Below are 23,613 nucleotides of genomic sequence, written 5' to 3'. Positions count from 1 at the left end.
AGTCTCTGAAAGTAGCACCACGGTAGTTATTATTTATTATTATTCAGCTTAATCAAGGTGACCACTGTGGCACATTAAATGTGTTAATGATATTGAATTAATCCTCCCTTACCTCTCGTCATCCATTTTATATAAATTACTAGCTGTGCCCGCGACTTCGTCCGCGTGGACTAATGACTTTGGGTAGGCACTTTTAATAATTTAGTTTAATTATTTTACAAAGGCCTATGTTCAGCAGTGGACGTCCTATGGCTGAAATAATGATGATGATGATGATGATTTTACAAATAGCTTTTGCCCGCGACTTCGTCCGTGTAGAAGTCGAAAAAGTTCTNTTATTGTTACAGTTACAGATGGCGCTGTTACGATCTTACTATGGCAAACTCCACCGCGCATACAATCCTGCATCGCGGTGACGAAGTTTTTTACCCTGCCCAGTATATATAGACAAACCAAGATTGTGTAAATTAAATGCTTTGACTCCTTATGGTGGTTGAGCGTCATGTTCCACAACTTCAGCTTTATAATATTAGTAAGTATAGAGTATAGAAGTATAGATAACCGCTCCTATGGCCTTGGGTACTAGCGGTACCCAAAACGAAATTTGTAGTCAAGTGGCCTTGGGTACTAGCGGTACCCAAAAATAGTGTTTGAATATTAAGCTTTACGCCTACTAGATTACTGTTACAATCGAATGGCAAAAAATTCGATGGATTCTCTATGAAATACCGGTTTTTTTAAGGTACAACAACACTAGAAATCATTCCCAACACTTGGTAAAAAAAAATGTCAAAAATGACATTTCATTGTTTTGACGTGCCCGTCACTTAGTTTTTACAAAAATCGTACAAATTATAAGTGCATTATGTGCTTTGTTATTTCGCTTAATGTGCTGTCGTCTATCAAATTAAAGACAAAGTAAAGAACCGACATTGTTGGCAAATAGCAAGCTATCCATCGAAGACAATCGTTAGTTTTTGTGTGGGAAATTGGCAAGTTATTTTACAACTTCCGATTAGGTAAGATCAGTTTACAATTGTCAACCTATTGTTCACAATTACAACACGAATACTGGTAACTATGACCATACTAAGTTTTAGGGTGCTAGCCACCTAAACATTTTATTAGCCTTGATGCGGGCAGGTGGACAGACGATCTGGTAGAGCTCGCGGATAATCTGGTGTTTGTGGGTTCACCACAGAAGTTTTCAGTGTTGCGAACATGTGGATCGAAGATCTCGTGAAGTTAGGGGACGATCTGGTGTGTGTGGGCTCACCACAATAGTCCTCATCACGCAGCGGGGTTCGAACCAGTGTTCCTTGGATCTCAAGTTAGCCAATCTGACACCGACACCTTGAGCGCTTGTCGCCTAGACTTTTAACTTTTTTAGTAATTTACTAATAGTCCCGTTAGCCCCTCGTACTGAGCTAAATATGCTTGTGTCACAAGAGAGCTCACCACGAGCTGCTGCGCGATTCGAACCAGCGTTCCTTGGATCACGAATTGGTCAGTCCGACCCCTTCACCGTTCGGCTATCGTGGCTTCAAACTTAATTTATACATCTGAGGAATAGTCAAAACGTTTGTTGAATAAATCACAATTATGTGGATTATAAGGTGATCAGCCGGAAGGTAATCACAATGATTCGCTTATCTAATGAAGTGCGGTTTCCTCCTTCATTACACTCACAGATTTGTGAACACAATGCCCTACTTCCTGTGTTCCTTGTACTGTTTTTCGTCGCAAGTAGCGCACTATTACTAAGTAGGTATTATACATTCGACAGCACATCAAGCGTAACAGTTTACGCAAAAATTTCGTGGTAAATAAGGACGATTCAGCCATAAGACGGCCACTGCTGAACATAGGCCTCCCCAATGATTTCCATGTTGACCGGTTGGTAGCGGGCTGCGTCCTGAGCCTTCCTGCTACCTTTAAGATATCGTCGGCCCACCTTGTGGGTGGACGTCTCACGCTACTTTTTCCGATACGCGGCCTCCACTCCAGAGCCTTGCTGCCCCATGCCCCAGTTCTGCGTAATATGTGCCCTGCCCATTGCCACTTCAGCTTGCTAATCCGTCGGGTTATGTCAGCGAGTTTTGTTCGTTTACCATAAAAATTCTGCAGTCTGCGGGGACTCTTAAACATCACGCACAATGATTTTACAAAATCTAACATTCTTAGTAAGAATTAGGTCACACTGCATCGCTAATATCTTAACAAGCGCAGCTCGGTAACGCTTTTAACTGTTATTATTTACTGCGGATACGTTGCGAATCGATTATGGTGAATATGTATTGACTTTCTAACGTTAGATGTGGCATAGAACACGAGCTACAGCGGAAAAGGCTCAAGTTTTAAGCGATAATCTATGATAGATAGATAGATCCAAGAACGGTCGTTTACTCTCTACTGCAGTACTACAAAAAGCTCTTAATTTTAACAGATGCAAAAGAAGGGATTTAGGAAGCTATGGCAAGCGTGGTGTAAGATATCCGGCTATAATGTGCATGCAGTAACGTTATAAAGGTAGCAGGAAGGCGCTAGTTGCAGGTTTCAGGACGCTACTAACCTGCCAATTTGGAAATCATTGGAGAGAAGCATATGTTCAGCTGTGAAAGTCCTGTGGTTGAAATGATGATGATAAAAGAAGGATTTGGCTTACACTCCCCACGCTGGCACGGGTCCTGGCATCCTAGGCCTGCAGGTTTTCCCAAATAATATCACCATAAGATATTTTTCATAACGCGCATCTTTGTCCCTTGGTCCAAGACATCTAAGGGAAAACCCCCACAGTTTCCAACTTTCCATTGTATTGTACTGGAAACACATAGCAAAATGTGGGGCTTTATCTTAAGGCTTGAATCTTTTTATCGTGTATCCTATTAAGAAAACCGCTAACGCCTACGCTTAGACCACGCTCATAAAACTGTCATAGCGTACGGAAGGCGCGGGCGCAGAGCCACTCAAGCGCGAGCTTCATCACTCACTGTCTCCTCGAGGAAGCGTAACGCACAGGAAAGTATTTCGAAAATTGAGAAATAATCAAAACAATTAATACTAATAGAAAAGTAAAAATGATCACTGAAGAAATGCCGTTATGATTTCAGAATTCGATATAAATTCTGAGCCAAATAGTGAACAACGTGATGTTGCCATTTTTATTTATGAAATTCATTTTGGTTAGTAAACACGTATAAAGCGATTTAAAAACAAATCAAGATAGGTCTTGAATTTAGATTTCACACGTTAATGATTTAAAATCTGCAAAAATACCAATGCCTGTAGATAAAAATGAATAGTCTGATGTGCCGATTTTATCGAACAAAATTGATATCACATGATCCATCACTTCGATTCATCACAGCGACTTGTTTTTAATAAAACCTGTCGTGTTTATTGGGTTCCAAAGTCAAAGTCAAAAAAGTCAAAATTTCTTTATTTGTTTGGACTAATAAATAGTTCTTACAAATCGTCATTTTGCTCTTAAGGAGCCTCTACATGTCTCATAATCTTTTTACCCTACCAGCGCTTCGAGACCAACATTTGGCAAGTGCTGAGAAGAAGCGCCGCAACAAACTCAATTCCAATTTAAATCTTACCAAAAGATTTTCAATCACGAACTTTAACTGTTGACCTCCATTTTGTATCGAATGCGCGTGCGCTTGTGACTATACAAATGTCAAATTCTAACTTTTAAATGTCGAGGATACACTTTCGGTGCATGGAGATGTCATATCTTTTGCAAATGTCATTATTGAACATGGGATTATTGTTATCAATTTTTTTTGGAATTTCCTGAATACATTGATACATAAATCCCCTATTTATTTTTACAAAATACGGAAGTCACTCACATGGAACGAATAATATTTTTATTCTTAAAGTAAGTAATAGGTAATTCTAATTCTTTTTTATTTTAAACGATATTACTTGAGGGTCAAAATGATCGTACCGGGTAATTATGTCAAGAACGCACTGTGAGACAATGTTTGATAATGATGGTAATTTTAGTTGAGTTTAGATAACATTTTAAATTAATATTATGCATTCAATAGTCACTCATTTAATTATTTTGCCTAAAGTAATTGTGTAACCTTTAATTTTATTTAATTCTTCAACATACCTACCTACTTCTTTTTTTAAATGATGAAACGCATGGATTTGGCGTAAAGCATGGAGGAGTACCTAGTGGCATTATTGTTAGGAAAAAATACTGAATAATTATGTATTATTTAAAGTATCTTTTGATTTATTTTGTTATCCGATTTCTGAGATTTTACTTCAGTTAATCTATTTTTACTTTAGATAATTTTTTTTTGCTAAATTAGTCATAGAAAACTACTGAACATCTATAGATATAAGATATAGAGATCTTAACTTACTTTTACCTTTTAATAATTGATAGATAACTATTAATGAACGTTGTCGATATTGCTAATTAGTCAATTAGGTACGACTATTATTCCAAAGGCAGTTTACCAATTTCTGAGAGAAAACAAAAAGAATATGGACGTAAAACACTCCAGGGTGTAATTAGTAGTAAAGGACATAGATAACCATTCGACAGTTTGTTATAACCACGCAGTAAACTTTAATGTTACTTTCATTGCGCTATTTAAACATAGACTCAAGACTCTCTCTTGTATTATTTATAATTAAATAATAGCCCAGAAAGTTTGAAGAAGGAAATTGGATTAGTTTATAGGTTCTTTAAAAAGTGCTTAACGTGATTATGTCATGTATATGCCCTTGGAAAATTATAGAGAGTAGTTCTCCTGCTGTGGCGACTAAATTACCTAGATGATCATGGGTACAGTCAGAGGTGGTCAGAATGTTAGATTGACAGCTAAAGTACGGCCAACTAGCAGCGATACAAAAGGTCGATTCGACTGTCGAACTGACAATCTATTCTGTCTCTTCCCATCTTGTGTATTTGTCGTAATGTCTCGTTCTCCCGCCAATATATGTCAAAGTCAAACCCCTGCTATTCCAAATGACCATGACATAGGGTTTGTTTACATTTGGTATCGCTTTTCGTTGGCCGTACTTTAAACAAGATTCATTTTTTCAGATAAATGACGCCTACTGCTGGACAAAAGCCTCCCAAGGATTTCCTCAACGACCAGTCTAGGTACTTTCTTTTGGTTGGTCTAGGTCAGTGTTTTTCACCCTTTTACATGACATTTTTGCGACCCCCAGACCGTTCGCTTTTATTTTCATGCCTTTTACAAAGATGTTGCAGGGACCGAATTCTTCAATCTATACATTATTTATGCATTTGCATATTTAGATTTCGGATAAATCTAGCTTTAAAAATTTACTGTTTTTTTACTGAGGTAGTTTTTACGACCTCTCGCGACCCCCCTATAGAGGCTTCGCGATATGGGTGGTAGGCCTAGCCACTACGTTTTCCGGCCCGTGGTCGTCACTCGAGAACTTTTATGCCTTAACTAGCGGTCGCCCGCGACTTCGTACGCGTGGATCCCGTCCAGTTTTACCCCTTTAGGGGTGGACTTCGTAAAATCCTTTCTTAGCGAATGCCTACGTCATAACGTCTACCTGCATGCCAAATTTCAGCCCGATCCGTCCAGTGGTTTGGGCTGTGCGTGCTGTGCGTTGATAGATCACTATGTCAGTCAGTCAGTTACCTTTGAGATGGCCATCAGCTAAATAGTTACAGTGTGGTTACTAAACTTCAGTATGTATCACTACAGATGGCAATGTGACAGTGACAGCAGCGACGTCATAATGTAAACAGCTTACATTGCTTGCGTAGTACTAAAAATTATTCGAACGTTGAGTACTGATACCGCAGTGGATAATGAGGACATATTTTGATTTTTTTGTGTGTGTGAATGTCTAAAGCGATACTGAGTTTTCAACTCAGTGCATTAGTTGGCATCTCTATATATCTCTATGCACTGTGCTAACTAGCAACACATAATAAAATGAATATGGATCAATTAAAATAAAATGAATATAACAACTTCAGAAAACTTCAGAAAAGTCGATCAACCGTGTCAATAACATTCCGTTTTCTGACTCTTTTTGTTTATTTGTGCTCTGTGTAAGGTCTTAAAATGCCTAATTATTGCACTGTGTGTAGGAACAACTCGATACAAAACAGCGAGGTTGGCTGAAGACGCGTTTCCAACGCTAAACCTCCCTGGATCAGAGAGCAGCGTCAGAAAAAGAAATGAAGAAGGTCTTGGTAAAACAGGGAAGAACAAATATCAAAATTCCAGCTTTAAAGACGCTCTGGGTGTCATAGAGTTCTTCACAAGTTTAGGTCGTACGGCTCACTCGTTCCCCGAAGACGTGCAAATCCGAGTCAAAGGGGAGATATTTGAAGTTATCAACCAAGCTGAAATCGAAGTACTGCAAAGAAAAATGAAATCAAACAACCAAATAGAAGTGCCAACAGCAATTAAGGACCGGTTAGGCAGTTCATCACCTGCACCCAGCAATCCTGTAAGACCGTCTTCAAAGTTGATAGCTCCTCTGGAAGTCAGTCAGTTGCAGAAATGTGAAAGATCTGATGGTAATACTGAACTCGAAGTTGTAGTTCTAAAAACAGAAGTCATAGACGAAGAGTACAGAGTAAGAGAGTGCTAAAATACCTAATGTTTATAAGGAGTAAATTATCTGGACGTGCCGTGTGGTGACGGCAGAGTAGAATACATTTGTCACCAACCCCTACTCTTCCCACGGGTGTCGTAAGAGGCGACTTAGGGTCCACACATCAAACAGAGAACGGGCAGCAGCGCTCTCTGAAAAACATCAATCTTTTAAACTGCGATCTCCAACCCGCCTGCCAAGCGTGGGGATTATGGCAAAACCCTCCACTATAGTGGAGGAGGCTCATAGTCCAGCAGTGGACTGTAAAGGGCTGTTGATGATGAACAACTTCAACAACAATGGATATCTATCAAACTCGATTTCTAAACCCCGATCAGCACAAGACGGAATGTATTTTATAGTGGTATTTATTACGAATCTAATCAACCGTATGCTTTCAATCAGTTTTTGTGCTGAAACTATGGTTTATGGTTAGCCGAGCATGATCAAGTTTTGCTGGAGAATCCACGTCAGTGATGACCAGTGAATTGAAATAAATTAGTATCATTACAAATTGAAATAAGTACTTTATTTACTTACTTCACAAAAAATATCTGTTACTGCATATTTATTTTAATTTTGTCATGAAATAATAGTATTTTCTTAACTTAAGCGAGTCATCGTTTAATTGGATTAATACTTTTGCATTACTGTGAGTACTGTGACGATGGCGCACAGCACTAATCAAAAATTAATAAAATCGTTTATATTACCGACAAAAGTAGGTACCTTACAATAATCTAAGGCTGGGGCCTAACTAGTAAGTATATGGATATAACTACTTATTTCACTAGTTTAAATAATTTAAGTACGTAATCTTTAACACGCATACTTAAATTGTTAATTATACGTATTGCTATATTTTTGGTACGTATTCGAAGGATGAGGTTGATTCGACAATGTCTGAAGTTTTTTGACCATTGGGTACAATATTTTGTCGCTATAGAAATCAGAAGAGGGGTGGATCAAGTCCATTAATTGTGGCAGTCGATTCTTTCCTAATTTTTTTTTTGTTTTTTTGACATCTATCCCGAAAGTAAGCAATTAATATGCTTGTGTTTAGGTGCTAGCTTAACGGATATACTACATATTATATACTTTTTTAAATACATACATATTATAGGTACATAGTAACACCCAGACCCGTCACAGAAATTAAAATTCATCATTTCAATTTCTGCCCGGCCGGGAATCAAACCCGGGACCTCTCGGCATAGTAGTCCGTTTTAGAACCACTACACCAAACGGCCGATAATAAACCCTTTCTACACCTAAGTTTCCACCTCTATACCCCTGAATAGAGTCTAGCAACTAATTGAGGCTAGATTCAGAATTCCAGACTAGTCCAGCGCAGGTCAGCTGTCGAAAAGTCAACAGCCGGGAATCGAACTGCGATTTGAAATTCAAATGCCCCGGTAAAGATGTCTGCTGGCCGTGATTTATGCAGATTATGTTTTGAACTAGACCACTGGTAGTTACGGCGTAGTTTGGGTTTAGTGAGTTTAGGATTTAATCTATCGATAGATTAGAGATGGCTTTGTAGGAAAAACATCGACTAAAAGATGCTTTAACTTTACTTATTTTTTGATTATGTTCTGATTGAAATTTGTTACTATGGCTAATTAATAGTCTTGTGTCTATGCCAGATGATAGTGTTTATCATCATTATTATCATCATCACGTCATCCGTCATCATGACCATAAAGCCATAACATTACTACCTACTACAGAAAAACTCTGTAAAATCCGTGCTTATAACGAATAAGAATGCTTCTCTTCCATGGTTATAAGTTAACATTATGTAAGTATAACCCACAAACTTGAAACTTTTTTGTGAAACATTCCGTATTACAAAACAATTATTCTCATTTGATTCAAGCCCAATCATAGATTCTGACATACATGTATTGATTTAATATGGAAATCCTACCAAGATTTCTCAGCTTCGTATACGCTAATCCGTGATCCAACCGGACGTAGGCTAGGTACGTAGGTAGGTACACATGACCTATTTTATTTATAAATATCGTTTTTCCCACAGATAATCGCGTCCCCATATTATGATTAACGTCTTTTGATTACCATAATTACAGATTATCTATGGGAAGTTTACCACTAAAATAGCCATTCAGAGCCACAGGCGGTGGTAAGTGTGCCAATACTGCAGTAGTGCTTCAATAGATACCGATCTATCTGCATATTATGAATATTATCTTATAGCATTGACATTCATAATAAAACCACCTATAAATGCAAATATAGCAGATTTCCGGGTCATAGCTCAAACACTAGCGGTATTCAAAAACGGGCAGTTATAGTGAACGCTCTATTAACTAATTGTTATCCAATAAAATAACTTTTATGACTTAACGGTGATTTACATATCAATATTAATATTCCCGAAAAGAAAAAACAGTTATAATTATCGAAATATTCAAATTAAGTGGGGCAGATACAGTATGGATTCAATTAACTGACACTTGAATTTCGATTACTTTATCAGTTAAATTAAAGATACCACAAAGTGGTAGTAAAGAGTAAGTTAAGTAATTAAGTAACTGATATTATTAAAGTGTATTTTGGTGCCGAAAACCACTTAAAATGTTGCCATCTTGAACTGTTTGTTAAGTATCTACACACACAGGGTTAATTTGAAATTGTGCAATACCTTTTAAGTAAGCAATGCGCTTTTGACTTAAAACCAAAATAATGTTTTGTTTTGTTGCAATGTATCATCTTCAAAGTGTCTCCCAGTGACTTGGCCCACTTTTAGCTTGGTCCACGGGCCAAGTAGTGGTTTGAATTTTTAAATAGTTTTTCTTCCAGTGACTGGTGCCAAAAAGTAAAAAGTAAAAGTACGATAAAATTATTTATTTTGATCTTAATAAACTATGGGTAATGTAACGAAGTAAAGCACAATAAATGACTTATTGATTGATACCTAATTAGAAATTCCTAATCACCATTATCAATATCAATGCATGTCATCGCCCGATAATATCGCCTGATAAGACCTATTGTGTCAATAAATCAATATCTAATCTCGATCAACAGCCTATATTGATAAATTGTTGACCTACCCCACAAAAGTGATTTGAATTTATGTGCTCGTAATAACACAAAAAAAATGCGTCGTATCGAAATCATTTTATCAATTTAAGTAATAAAAACTCGTAACGCAATAAAAAGTAATAAATTCAATATGTTTTTTACGATGCTTTCTTTAATATTGCAGATGATTCCACACAATAACAATAATTAGAAATATTAGTTATTACTCGTAATTGCTAAAAATTCGCACTCAGCCACGTCAAAAATATAAATATTTTATTTCAAAAAGTTATTTTCGTATTGAATAAGTACAGATTTTGTCCAAAATGTACGAGTATAAGTACTTAGATAGAATAAAATTAATTCTTTTAACAAGACGATTGCCGTCTGAAATCCTGAAACTTCCTGATAATAATATTGTAAACATAAAGAAGAAAATTGTGGAAACCATATTATGAAAATATATGAACGAAACGAGAAAATTGCTTTACAAAATGAGAAATCCAAGAATTTCACGTTACGTTACCAACTCTGCCGAAAGTCCTGCCTTCCCAGATAATTAAAACACCAATTTCCAATATTTACCTCACGCACTGTCAACGTAAATAACAAATCACGTGCACTGCACTTAATCACTGCTTTTCACTTCGTAATCGACACTCGATTGTTTTTGCAAAAAAATCACGGAAAAAACAAAATGTCGTCGATGTATACGTAGTGTTCGCGGGTTTCCCGGGACGCGTCCGCGCGTGCGGGAGTGACCTACAGAACTGACTGATAGCGGCCGGACGGTGCGCCCGCGCAGCGCGCGACTGAGCATTCGAAAACGCTTGTACTTGGATGCAGTGGGTTTGATGCTTTCGCAAAATTATTATTATAAATCCATTAAAACATCTTTAAAATATTAGAGTGCGACATTTTGAACTCCTATTTTTCTTCTGATGGATGTCATTGCATGTCCAATGACAGTTTAAATTTTCCTTGGGACCCGGCCTTCTTTGGTTGACTTTTTGTTGATGCTCAAATTGTTGATCCTGGCTACACATGAGTAGCAGTAATGGGGATGAGAGGTGAGAATATAGTCCCGGAGTATGTGACACTTTTAAGTATATTCGAAATAAAGATTGGACTCTTACGAGCTCTTTTGAATTTTTTAGAACAGTGACACCGCATCGCTTGGTTTCTGGCTTAATTTTTAGTGCAATCAAGGCTTCGTATAAAAATTGTACTTACCTACCAATCATACAATATTAACGAAATTATTCAAGAGTGTTCCTGAATTATTTGAATTTTAAACGCTAGCAAGCATCAAACCCGTTCCATCGCACTATAAACTCACGCGTCGATTCATAAGTTAAGAAAACCGCGTCTCTAATGGCGTTGTAAAGTATCGGACTAATAAGGCCGCGTGCACACTCGCTATCGCGGCCTAATGGCGTGTGTACACTTGTAAGAGTGTTAATAGCATGTTTTCTGCGCGTTTAGCAGGTGTGACGAACCGATTCGAGTAAAACATACAAACTAGTTTTATTTATTGATTTATTGAAGATATGAACATAGATTAATAAAAATCAATTCTTGTTAGCACGAAGGGTTAGTCTGATTTTTGTATTAATTAAATGTCAATTAAAATATTGAACAGACGACTGCATATCAAGGTAGACACTATGGTATCTCAAGTAATGGTTATTAGCACAAAATATAAGTATTTTGTGTTAATAGGGACAACTTTGCGACAAGAATTTAAATAAATTATAATTGTGCTGCCATAGTAGAAAATTATGTAAATTGTCTCATCTGAAAACACATTCAATAATAATTATGCTAACAAATTCAATGCATAAGATATTATTTAAGTTACATTTACAAGCAATAAAAAATAATTAATAATAATAAATAAAACAGAAATATTTATAGAGATAAAAAAGTTAATGATAATTTTATTAGGAATTTTAACCCTCCGTGTACGAGGTGACTAAAAGTTACGTCCCGTACCAGGTGGGGTATGACACACCCCAATAAACAAAGTGATAACATTTTCATTCAACATTTTTTAGGTGGAATTTAATATTTAATATTGATTATTTACGTATGCTAATTAGGTTTAAGAAATGCTCTGAGCTGAAAATATGTATTATAACATTTTTATCATAAAAAAACGGAAAGACACAATTTCCGTTGTTCTTGTAATTTAGGAATCAGTTTCCTATGTATAATTTTTAATTAGTGCCTTTAATTATGACAACCGTTTTTATTTAACAAAGTACAAGTATTTACTTATAATTTAAAAGTAAATTAAAAACTGGAAGGGTATAAATTTGTTTTGATCGTCGGTTTTCAATTTACGACAATTCTGATGAAAGAAAATGAGTATGCTCAATGCATAAAATGGGATCGTAACAATATTATTTATTTATAAAATATGTTATTCCATTTCAGTAGCCCATAAATTGTATCACCAAGTATAAATTGTAGCCCATAAGTGTATGTTCACATACATCTTCGGATCTCAGTACTAAACTTCCAGATTCGCACTAAAAGTCATCTCATTTGACTAAAAGTGCTTGAAAATTTCAGATACCGTAAAAATCACGAAAAATAATATTTGTATTGAATTTTATTCAATTGACAAAGCTAAAAATATATAAATTACACCAAAACTGTTAGATTTTTTTTTAAACTTTTTAACAACGTCCCGTACCAGGTGGGGTGTGTGACACCCACACGCACTTTAAAGGCATGTAACTCAGTTGGTAGTCACCGCTGGACTGATTTTGCAACGCTGATCGAAGCAGCAGTGTCATAATTCCAGCTACTGAGAATTTCAAATTCAGCACTTGCAAATTTTTAAAATTGTGGCTAATTTTAAAGGACTGGGGTGTGTCACACCCCACCTCGTACAGCGAGGGTTAATTCGCACTTTCTTACATAGAACAAGGATCTAACATATAATACAGGCAGTTCCCACCTCATTATCAATATTTATAGCAAGTTCCTGCCTCGAAGTAAAATTAATGCCCCTAGCTAATTGTGACGTAACTGAAAAAACATTTTTCTATTTGCAACCCAAACATCTAGCTAGAGTTGTCGTCCATTTGTAGGACCGCACACGGTTCTTAACTTTAAAAGCGAAAGGTCCATTGACTGACTCACTCGTCACGAAATCTCAGAAACTACAAGTGCTAAGAATCTCAAATTTTGCATGGGGGTTCCTTTTAGAACGTAAGTGCTCACTAAGACGGGATTTTGCAAAATTCAACTCCTAAGGGGGTAAAACGGGATCCACGCGTACGAAGTCGCGGGCGGTCGCTAGTACATTATAAAAGATTGCAGGATAATTCAATTTAACGTGAACACAGGATATTAACACTAACACTGTATTCACAAATGCTTGCTTATAAGTGAAGTAGCAACGCTATGCGAAGTCGAACGCACAGCGTTGAATAGAGCTCTGTGATTGATTCGTGTGTGACTCCGCCACTCAAGTATTGTCTACAAATAGGGTTTTGGAGACCCTGAGCGTCCACACGCACTGTGAGATCTCATAGTAACGTTTACGGGTATAATTTACGCTAAAAACTAGCCAATCTCCACTCCTTAAATTAATTAACAATGGACACCCACATTGCCTTGTTTAAACTTCAAACAGAGCAATTTATACATCAAGTCTCGATCGGTGTTTGAAATATTAAATTCTGCTTATTTAGAAAATGTCAATCATAAGTGAAATTGATTATATTAATAGTGTTACTTGATATCACATTAATTTAGTTCGATCGGGATAAATTCGATTCACAGTTTGCTATATTATTTTTATACGATTAGTCGCTAAAGAATTCAGACTAAGGCTGGGTTCACCATCATCTTACTTTAACTTTAACAAACTTCAGAAATCTGTCAACTCCATACAAAATACACCGGTTATCGTTATAGTTACGGTTAAAGTTAGAAGTTGCAACTTAGCTTTACACTTGTATACTAACCAAGTTGTTTTCAAAATGAAAATTATTCTCACGTAATTTTACTATACCTCTAGAACTGAAAATTCAATTCGATTTCAATGAGATTAAATTGAGACTTTCAATTGGTCGAATTTTAATATTTTAGTAGACAAATCGCAGGACAGAATCTATGACTATATTTTGAGCGTTGTTTTGAAATATTATTCAAGGATTTTAGGAGAACATGACTTCAAAAAACATCTTTTGAAACCATAATACTAACCAACATTTACACAAGAAGTAATTAACGAAATTCTAACCGTAGTACGTAAATCGGCAACACAAACATCAAATTCAAAGCCTAATTGATTCCATCACCGCTCTATACTCTTTAGTACAGAAGGTTAAATCCAATCAGTCATCGAAAATAATGACAAAATAAGCCCCTAACATTCCCAGGCACCGGTTAGTAGCTGCCCCACTGACCAACGCATCGGGGTCGAGTTTTTGTCGTTAATCCGCTTACTGTCCGTCAACACTGGATATCGATAGCACATCAGGCTTTACATTGTTATGGCAATATAGCACTTAAGACAACGGTATAAGATGCCACAGTATCTAGATGTGCTCATATTTCTAAGACTTAACCGTGGATGCACCGTCGTATTGCTTTCTAGCTTATCGTTATGAGCATTGTATGTATTTTATAGTAACGCTAAATAATACTTTAACGTCTGTCTATTAGTTTGTTCAGTTTTAAGCCCATTTTTGTACCAATTTTGATGAGTCTCGATACTTAAAAGACATCTTTTTTCGCAATAATATTACAGTAGGTAAAAAAGGCGAGGAAGATTTTCTATGGTGACTTAGAAATAAAAATAGGAGTATTTTAATTGAAAAAAGCTTCCATCCTGAACGATAGTTCAGATATATTACAACTGCTGAAATGATTATGATGATGATAAAAGTGTGATTGATCTACCTCGTAGTCTTTGTGACCATGACCATTCGCATGACCATGACCATGACCAATACCATGACCATGCGAGCAAAACCGGGGGCAAAAGCTCTATGCAAAATGCAATAGATTTCAAGTGTACCAGTTTTCACATTTACACCGCACTTGAACTCGCTTGGGATCGTTTATTGATTTACCACAGAGTTGCAAATATTATGATCTTTATTAACCACTAACATACATAAACATTGCTTTAACTTTCTTCGTGTTCATTTAAGTAGTAGGTAATATAACTTTTCCGAGCGACAATCTGGTGAAGGTCGCGGGAGGTGCCAGGATGCGAGCAGCGGACCGGTCTTTGTGGAAATCCTTGAGGGAGGCCTTTGTCCAGCAGTAGACGTCTTTTGGCTGAAACGAACGAACGATAACTTTTCATTTGAGTAAATCTACAGTGCGGCCCTGGATAAAGTGCAACCCGTGCAACCCCGGAAGGCGTGAAACTAAATCATAAATTACAGACAAAAAACATATATTTTTTCAAAATATATAATTTTTTTATTTATTAAAATATTTTTATTTATTTCTAAGTAGACGTACAGTATTTCTTCAAGACAATGCAATGAGTTTTTTTTCCTCTCTTTTTTTCTTCAAATACTTACCGTTCAAACTTTTACCGCACTCACAGCTTTCTGCATAGCCCAGGGGTCGACTGGCTGAGAATGCTTATATAGCATTAAGTCCACCTTTTGTACGATTTTATTGTGCAATAAAGTTTTATAATAATAATAATGAGGTGGAGTGACCTCATAAAGGTAGCAGGAAGGCGCTGGATGCAGAGCCTGCAAATTTTTTTGCTCCACTCTTAATGCAGGCCGCCACCAACCGGCCATTGTGGAAATCACTGGGGGAGGCCTATCATGTTCAGCAGTTGATGTTCTATGCCTGAAATGATGACGATGATTATGACAAATACAATGTCTAAGTTGATCAATATTTGAGGAAAAAGCCTTAAGCTTAAAAAAGGTTTAAGTTTTCGTTATTAAAACCTATAAAAGCATACACATTTTATCTAACCCTTAGTAAATAAAATGGAATACAGTGCATTAAATAACTTTCATTAAAAAGGTTAGTTCATTAATATTTGGAAACAATCCTAATTTCACTACATCGCATTTCCTGTTATTAATTAACCATTGTTGCTTTACAATAAATTGAAATTGCTTTCATCGGAATTCAGTTACTACATTATTTCATACTGTGCAATAAGTACTTGTTTGTTAAAATGTAACTCTGCGTTTCAAAAGATTCAACAATATTAAAAAGTAGGTAATCACTATTAATTGTAAATATTTAGTTGTAACTTGTAACAGTTTATGAAACATACAGGCTTCAATATTGCTTAATACTGAAGTCGTTATTTCAATAAAGATTGGGATTTATTTACCCTGTTTTTCTTGTGGTGTATGAATTTTCAGGGCACTTTTACTTTCCTAAATCACCTTTATAGGCCAGTAGAATTAAACACAAAAATTAATCAAATCGGAAATAATTCCTACAAAAGATTTTATTGTTTTAATGGCTTCATTGGTTGCCCATTAAGACTCTCCTAGGTTTTCGACTTATAATTGAAACTTGAACAGGCAGTTCGTTCGTTGGTTCGTTTCAGCCGAAAGACAAAGAACAGGCAGTATGATTAAATTACTATACCTAATGCATTTTTGCAGGTTTTTGTGTAATTCAATTGCTTTATACGATAATGAAAAAATGTTTACCCCATCGAGCTTCAGAACAAAAACAATGTTTATTTTTCACTCGAAGTGGGTTAAAAAGCTATTACTATGCGATGTAGTGCATGCGATGAGCAAACAGTTTTTAGGTTATAGTAAACCATTTAATTTATGGTCGAGCTGTCTGATGGTTGCTGGTCAGCACACTTATAGATTTTCTTCGATGTTTCTGTTCTTAAATGCAGAATTTACAAGAGAAAAGTAGGTATGTAATTACTAGCGGCTGTCTATGACTCTGTCGTGGACCCCGTTTTACCTCCTTAGGGGTGGAGTTTCGTAAAATCCGTTCTTATGTCTGTCTTCTATGTTCTTATGTCTACAGCCTATAAGGAACCCAAATTTGTAAGTGTTATAGTTTGAAATGTCATTTAGTTTATTTAATCTAAAGTTTGTCAAAATAAGGTTCTTGTACTGTGTATTGGTCATCATCAAGTCATTTAAATGACCAGAGAAAAATCGAAGATTAGTTTGAAGAGGCAATATTTAGTGTATGCTATAATTTGACTCTAACATCTTATTTTATTTTATTTGTTTAACAATGTTTCAACAGCATTGAATTGTATATAAATGTGCAGGAAGATACAACTTGAACATAATTAAGCCAATTAAAGAAACACATTCTACTACTAAAACATTTTTAAGTTAACGTGGGTAGGTAAGTGAACACTATGAACTAACATGCTGAAACAATTTTTATGGGTATACTCGTAGTTAGTTGAAAGTTAGAGGATATTTAGCTGCCTTTAATCGTTAAAACTATTTTAAGGACTTTTTAGTATTTATTTTCTACGATATTTATAACTGATTAAATACAAATTATAAATCAAACATAATGCTTTCTAAATTCCAACAAATACTTTCAGGTAATTGAGTCAGCTTAATAAATAAACTGTGTAAATAAGCAAAGTCTTACAAGTGTTTCCATTATCAAAGAGCAACAAGCATCGTCTTTATAAGTATTCACTTACGGCTTTGTAAGAAGACGTAGATGTATTGCTTTCCATGGAAAGCTCTTGCAATGTCGTCTTTATTAGGCTGAAGCCACACTACGACAAAAGATGGAGCTGATTTATTTTATTATTGCACTCGTGCAAAATAAAGATTCTGAAAGAAAGAAAAACTGTGCGTCGCCAAGGGCTTTACGATAAAAAAAGTTTGGGATGTCTTGATAAAGTCGCAAGTCGTAATTAACTGTTTTTTTTTTATTTCAACTATATCACTGTTAGACTTTTTCAATTATTTTAATCTAGGTTCTAACTTATAACTCTAACTTCGTTGGAGTTTCCACGGAAAGCCCCTGTTATCTTCTGTATTTCTATTTTATAAATTAAAAGAAAAAGTTAACTGTACTTACTTACTGTACGTACAGTAGCCATTATCATCATCATTCAGCCTATAGATTTATACCTAGATATAAATAAATAAATACAGTTTAAACCTAAATACAGTTCCAACAGTTGCTGTAGTTCTTACTATGAATTTCAAATGCTTTGGTCCTATTTCGATTTAGACCCCATCTCATAAGAACGCGGCGCACTGTGGCAGACAAGGCGAAGAAGATCGGCAAGACTTGGAGCGAGATCAAACGCGTAGCTCAAGTCCGAACGCGATGGAGGACTGTTGTGGACGCCCTTTGCCCCATCTAGGGGACATAGGACCATAAGTCAAGTCATAAGAAAGATATCGCGAAGATAGTGTCGCAGTGTGGCCAAAGCATTAGGAAAGCGTGACATAGAGTTAACGCGAGCAGTTGTCCAACTGGTTTTGTTTACCGGCGTTTAAACTAATGTGTGTTCTGTGTCGGACGTGTATCGACATGCGATTTGAAAGCCAATCTGATCTTAGATCCTTTTGTTTAGTTATTTAAATAGTATGAAAGTAAATAAATTATGTACTAAGGCCGTACAGAAGTTACATACAACTGGATAATTATCCAGATAAAAGTGAATTATGTAATAATTTAATCTATTTCGTTGATCAACTTATACAAAGAATTGAAATTGATACAAATATTTAAAACACCTTTAAAAAATTAAATGGAATTTTTCACACGAACGAAAAATTATCTATGAAATCCTACCTACTTAATTTAGTAAGTATACTAGGTGTTAAGATTTAAATATTTTAGAATAAACATTCATTATCTAAGTCTGACGGACTAAATAGAATTTCTAATTATTACCGAGGCATCATCCTAATTACAAAATATTCATCATATCTTTTAATCACATCTGTAGAAGAATTTATTAGAATTATTTAGAAAATGTGCGTGTCTATTCATCTTATACTCGTACATTACTTGTACCAAGTAGTCACTAATTTCTTAATTAGCTAGAATTTAATCTAGGAAGGCTGAAAATCTAGATCAAGTGGTTAATACCAGTGATTCTAAGTTTGAGGAAGGCTCAGTGGGCTACCCGGTCGGTTCTAGTTAGTAACGGGAGTTCGAATAGTTACTAGTTAGTCAACATGCTTTAATAACAACATGTGTGTTACTTGCCGTAATCTTAAAGATTTTTCTTGTAATATTATTCGGAAAATGGTAGAGAAGGGATGCTAATAGAACTTTTAATTGCAATGCTAATGAACCCTATCCTATCAGATTCGCAGCATCCTTTGATGGCTGACACCTAGTCTACTGTGACTTTAGTTGAGCCTGACCAAGCTAATTCGACAGAAAAAGCAAAAGACAACGATATACAATTAAATTAAGCTTCAAGTTTGTAAATAACTAAATGATAGTTTTATCCAATAAAGGAATATTGGTACATAAGCATAGGTAACCTTATTTTATGCTACAAATACTTTACCTCTAATTTAATCCCATTGAAAAAGGTTCAATGATTTTTAATAAATTTAAAGCTTATTACAGCTAGAAATGCATGTTTTGGATAGGTACAATTTATTGGTTGTATCTAAGTTTGGAACTAGTGGGTTTTTGTCTTCAATCACTGGGGACTTAACTGGTAAATACATACCTACACTAAAAGAACGCATGGATATCCCAAAATAGCTAAATGCAGTTCCAACTAAAAATCCGCGACATTTTCCACAAACCCCGGCGCTGTTCATAACTCACAGGTTACGCGAGATGACAAAAACACGAAGCTCCTGGGATTGTATTTTAAGCATTTACGAACTGAATGTGTTTCGAATAGTGGGGTAAGTTCAGGGCAGTGTGGGTGGAGTATTTAAAATTCTGCTCAGATGTCATATGTCGGCGTTGCTGTGACCATGGTTTGAGTGAAAAGTTGGATATCTAAAGATTTCTTATATTAACTATGACTTTGCTAGTATTTGTAATTTAGATCTTTATTTATTCTCCCAAGAGTTAAAATTATCTTACGTGAGAGGATTACAGTCGGAGAGTAGTATCACTTACCTAAAAATATTTTAATAACCTGTTTTTACATCTTTACTTATGTATTTTTATGAATTGTGACTTACTGCTACTAATAGATCTGAGAATCTTTCACATTAATATCCGATCCCAAACTTGAGAAAACTAATAATTATGTCCTACTTATTTGAATAGCCTCTAATAGTTTAGGTCTACTTAAGTAGTTAAGTACCTTAAGTACTATTCGCCAATAAGCTTGAAAGCATTTGAAATATTCAAGCAAAAGCCATCTGCCCAACCTCGGGTACCTACTTACATTAAATAAAGTACTTAGTCGAATTGAGGCTATCTAAAAGCTAAAGTTGGTACTTTGTAATTAATATTCTAGTATCATCGGTCGACAATAAAATCCATTGAAATTCCAACGTAGTTCCAAATTTTACTTAAGCCCTTTAAAGAACTTTATTAACTTTTCATTCGTTTGTGAGGTTGGCTAATTATTTTTTAGAATACTAGAAAAAAAGGTCACGGGCTGAGTAAAAAGTTTTTTTTTTTTAATTTGAATCAGGTCCAGTTTTACCATTACGTGATTAAGTTTCAAATAGTTAACAAAAAAAGTCATTACGATACCTAGAAACTTGAAACAAGTTAACTTGTCACTTTATCTGTCCGATATCGTTATCTGAAATCTGGGTTGCCAAAAGTTGTAGTTTATCTGATAAAAAATCAGAATTTTCTATTATCTATATTCTACATGATTTAAATACTTGTTTTTCCCAAATCTTGGTCACCCTACTAGTCACGTCTCCTGCCTTGTGGATGTGTAATGCAGATGTGGAAATAAACAGGGTGTAACGCGGGACATGCTGTAACATCTCCCTGTTATAACAAGCATGCTTCGGACGTGATCTTGTTTTTCTCGGAAATTAAGTTGGCTCCTTGTAGAAAGATATGTGAGGGTGAGGGTAGACACGTGTTTATTATCTAAGTTGTTAGGATAAAGGTGTTGAATGTTGGCATTTCTGCAGAAAAATAAAAGTAGCAGACTTTTTTTTTTCAATATTAGTATTTTTAATTGCTAAAATTACTAATAGTCCCGTTAGCCCCTCGTACTAAGTATTAAAAGGATTGCATAGTCAACAGTCAACATCAGACGACAACATAGTCAACATCAGTTAATACATTTTTATTGTAAAGTAGTTAATTGGTTATTCTGATCACCACTTCTTAAGATGTTGCATTGTTTAGCCTGCTACCTGATTTACTATTCTTCTTTTTGTTGTGTCGACAACAAACTTATACAGTGTCAGCCCAAAACTCCACTACAAGAGTGGCGTTGTCAGTAGTGTTCATATCTTCCCGCGTGCAGTTGTTTGGACACGCAGGGCACGACATCATATTTTATGCTTCATCAACTGGTTTATTTGATCCATGGGTAATAATTCGACATGACGCGATAAAGAGAAGTTGGATGTTCTCAAATTTAAAGATTAGCATGTAATTTTATCAAAGAGTTATATACGTTTTATTATCTTAAACCAAAAAAATACAACCAGATAATCAGACTTTTACCTTTACCTACGTGGTTAAAGACTAGTGTAAGGTTTTGTTCACTTCTTATGCACGAAATCAATCCATCCGGTTCGTTGTTTACTAACTACCAAAAAAAGCCGTGAAAATTGCTAATTAATGTTGTTGTTTAAGCTATTGAACAACAAGTTTTGTCCGGCGCGCTCATGTGAACTGAAGCATGCTCATTGTTCTGACAGCTGCTTTCGCCACTGATGACTCGAACTCGAAATTAATTTGGCTCATTGAAAATTGTCAGCAAAACTACTAGTAACTGATTCCTAGTATCCCTATATCTAGGTATAGAGATCTAGCTTCCACTGTGTATTCGAGGAAAATTATAGTTGTTGAACGTACTCGGAATTCAACAGAAAATACTGAGAGAAATTGAGAGACACGGGTCTCAACGTGATATTTTTCTACCTACAGGAGTATTGAAATAAAACGCGCGTTTTTAAATATTACAAAAAAATATTTATTTTAGTTATTTCTTTAAATGCTTTAAACTCGCATAACATAGGTATTATAGCACTTATCTATTATTTATTCATAGAGGCTTTTCTATATTAAAAGCATTTTCTAACTTCGTTCGAAGGGAATACGGAGAAATATGAACTAAAGTGTAACTTACATCGTCCTGGGAAATAAGAGATTTGTTTGTTGTTCCGAAGTTTATCTTGTTATGAACTAGTTATTGAAACAGTTTAGCTTGGGTGTAGGTATTTTGAGAATTTTCAGGGAACAATTAAATAAAATAAAGATGATTATTGAGATTAATGGGGTTGGATAGCTTTGTGTTAAATGCCTGAGTAACTGAGTAGGTATACTAAGCCATGTAAGGAAACCTTTGACATTGTAAACAAAATCGTTGAACAATCGAAAAGCTGGCTACCTCGCAGATAAAAAGGAACGTAATAATATCCCAGATCCCAGATCGTACAAACATATTTAAATAAAAATAAGAAAATTAAAAGATCTACCTTTATCCTTAATCTCATTTGTTAATAAAAAGATTCGCTGCTAAATTCCTACTAAATAAAAAACAAATTCTAGCCTTAGGTAAAGACACCTTCTTACCTACATAAGTAATTATAAATAAAATGAAATTGCTCTTACCTTGTTTTAGATGACGCCCAGCGTTTATTCTCACGACACACACTTTTTACACACACAAAAGTTATTATTAACGTATTTCACAACCACTCCGTATCATATCATAACGCGACTAACATTTGATAAAGAATTAACAATATTTCATTATGTAGGTAGACACTTATTAAAATATTTATCACTACCTACATGATTAAATGTGAATATCGATTGTATTCCCAACAATTTTATCGTCTAATCTGCTCGATGCTTTGTTCGGAAATATAATATCTCGCTGTCTAATAAGTCAGCGAACATTAATAATAATAATAATAATAATTTATTTATCTCTCACACACATAACATCAATTACATTGATATTTACATTTCGATGGCTCCTACGTATACTGGCGTAAGTGAAAAAAGTAAATTTTACAGGAGAGCCATTTTAGTGGCCAGAACCATATTTTTGGGTCATATCTTCTGACCTACTAAAACGAATTTAATGAAATTTCACATTTAGCCTTAACATGTAATGCTTTTGCTACTGCTGTTATCAATTTTTATATTTTTCTTATATATTTTGAGATTTTACGCATTGCCCTTTTACGTCGGCATATTTCTATAATTTCATGTATATTGTTCAACGTAAAGAGACTTAAATGACAACATAAATATACCTAATATTTTAAGCGATTACTCTCTTTATTTATGCATGTAATTATTTTAATTGTTATCATGTGCTATATCAATAATAAATCAGTTAGAAAAAGTTGTTTAATGTATCGTTATTACGTTTTAACGCAAATACGCCCATATACTGTGCTCGAGGTTTAGTTAGGTCTTTTAACATAATGTGTCATATTTTTAAAAATTATAAAAACTTGAAAAAATCCAACTGCCTAAGCGGGAATTGAACCCACGATGCCTTAGGCAGTTCGATTTTTTCAAGTTATTTATAATTTTCAAATTAGTTTGAGATGCGACTCTTAACGCTAAAAATTAAATAACTATATAATGTGTCATAATTTATAAATAAAACAATTTGCTAAATATTTTCATGGCTTTTTTTAATATTTGGATTATAAAAAATATGTATTTATGTAAGCAACTACTCGTATAGATTGACGAATCGTATGATTGGGCTTTATACGTGGCGTAGTTTTGCACATACGCCTATTTGCCTAAAATTTTATTTTGTATCTAATGAAAAAAAAAATTTTTTTTCTTACTGACGTTATAGATTAGAGCAAAATG

General features: G+C 35.1%; 1 protein-coding gene across 1 annotated transcript in view; it reads right to left on the bottom strand.

Annotated features, from left to right (window-relative positions):
• The window catches only part of LOC114361592 (uncharacterized), a 49,287-nt gene extending 26,676 nt beyond the window's left edge, over window positions 1-22,611 (bottom strand). The window contains exon 1 of the mRNA XM_028316686.1: window positions 22,384-22,611. The gene's annotated coding sequence lies outside the window, so the exon portion shown is untranslated. The remainder of the gene's footprint in view (window positions 1-22,383) is intronic.
• Between the last annotated feature and the right edge of the window lie 1,002 nt (window positions 22,612-23,613).

The sequence above is a fragment of the Ostrinia furnacalis genome, unplaced genomic scaffold, assembly GCF_004193835.3.
Source record: "Ostrinia furnacalis isolate ACB-3 unplaced genomic scaffold, ASM419383v2 OfSCF5843, whole genome shotgun sequence".
NCBI lineage: Eukaryota > Metazoa > Arthropoda > Insecta > Lepidoptera > Crambidae > Ostrinia > Ostrinia furnacalis.
This window is presented reverse-complemented; position numbering and strand designations above follow the sequence as displayed.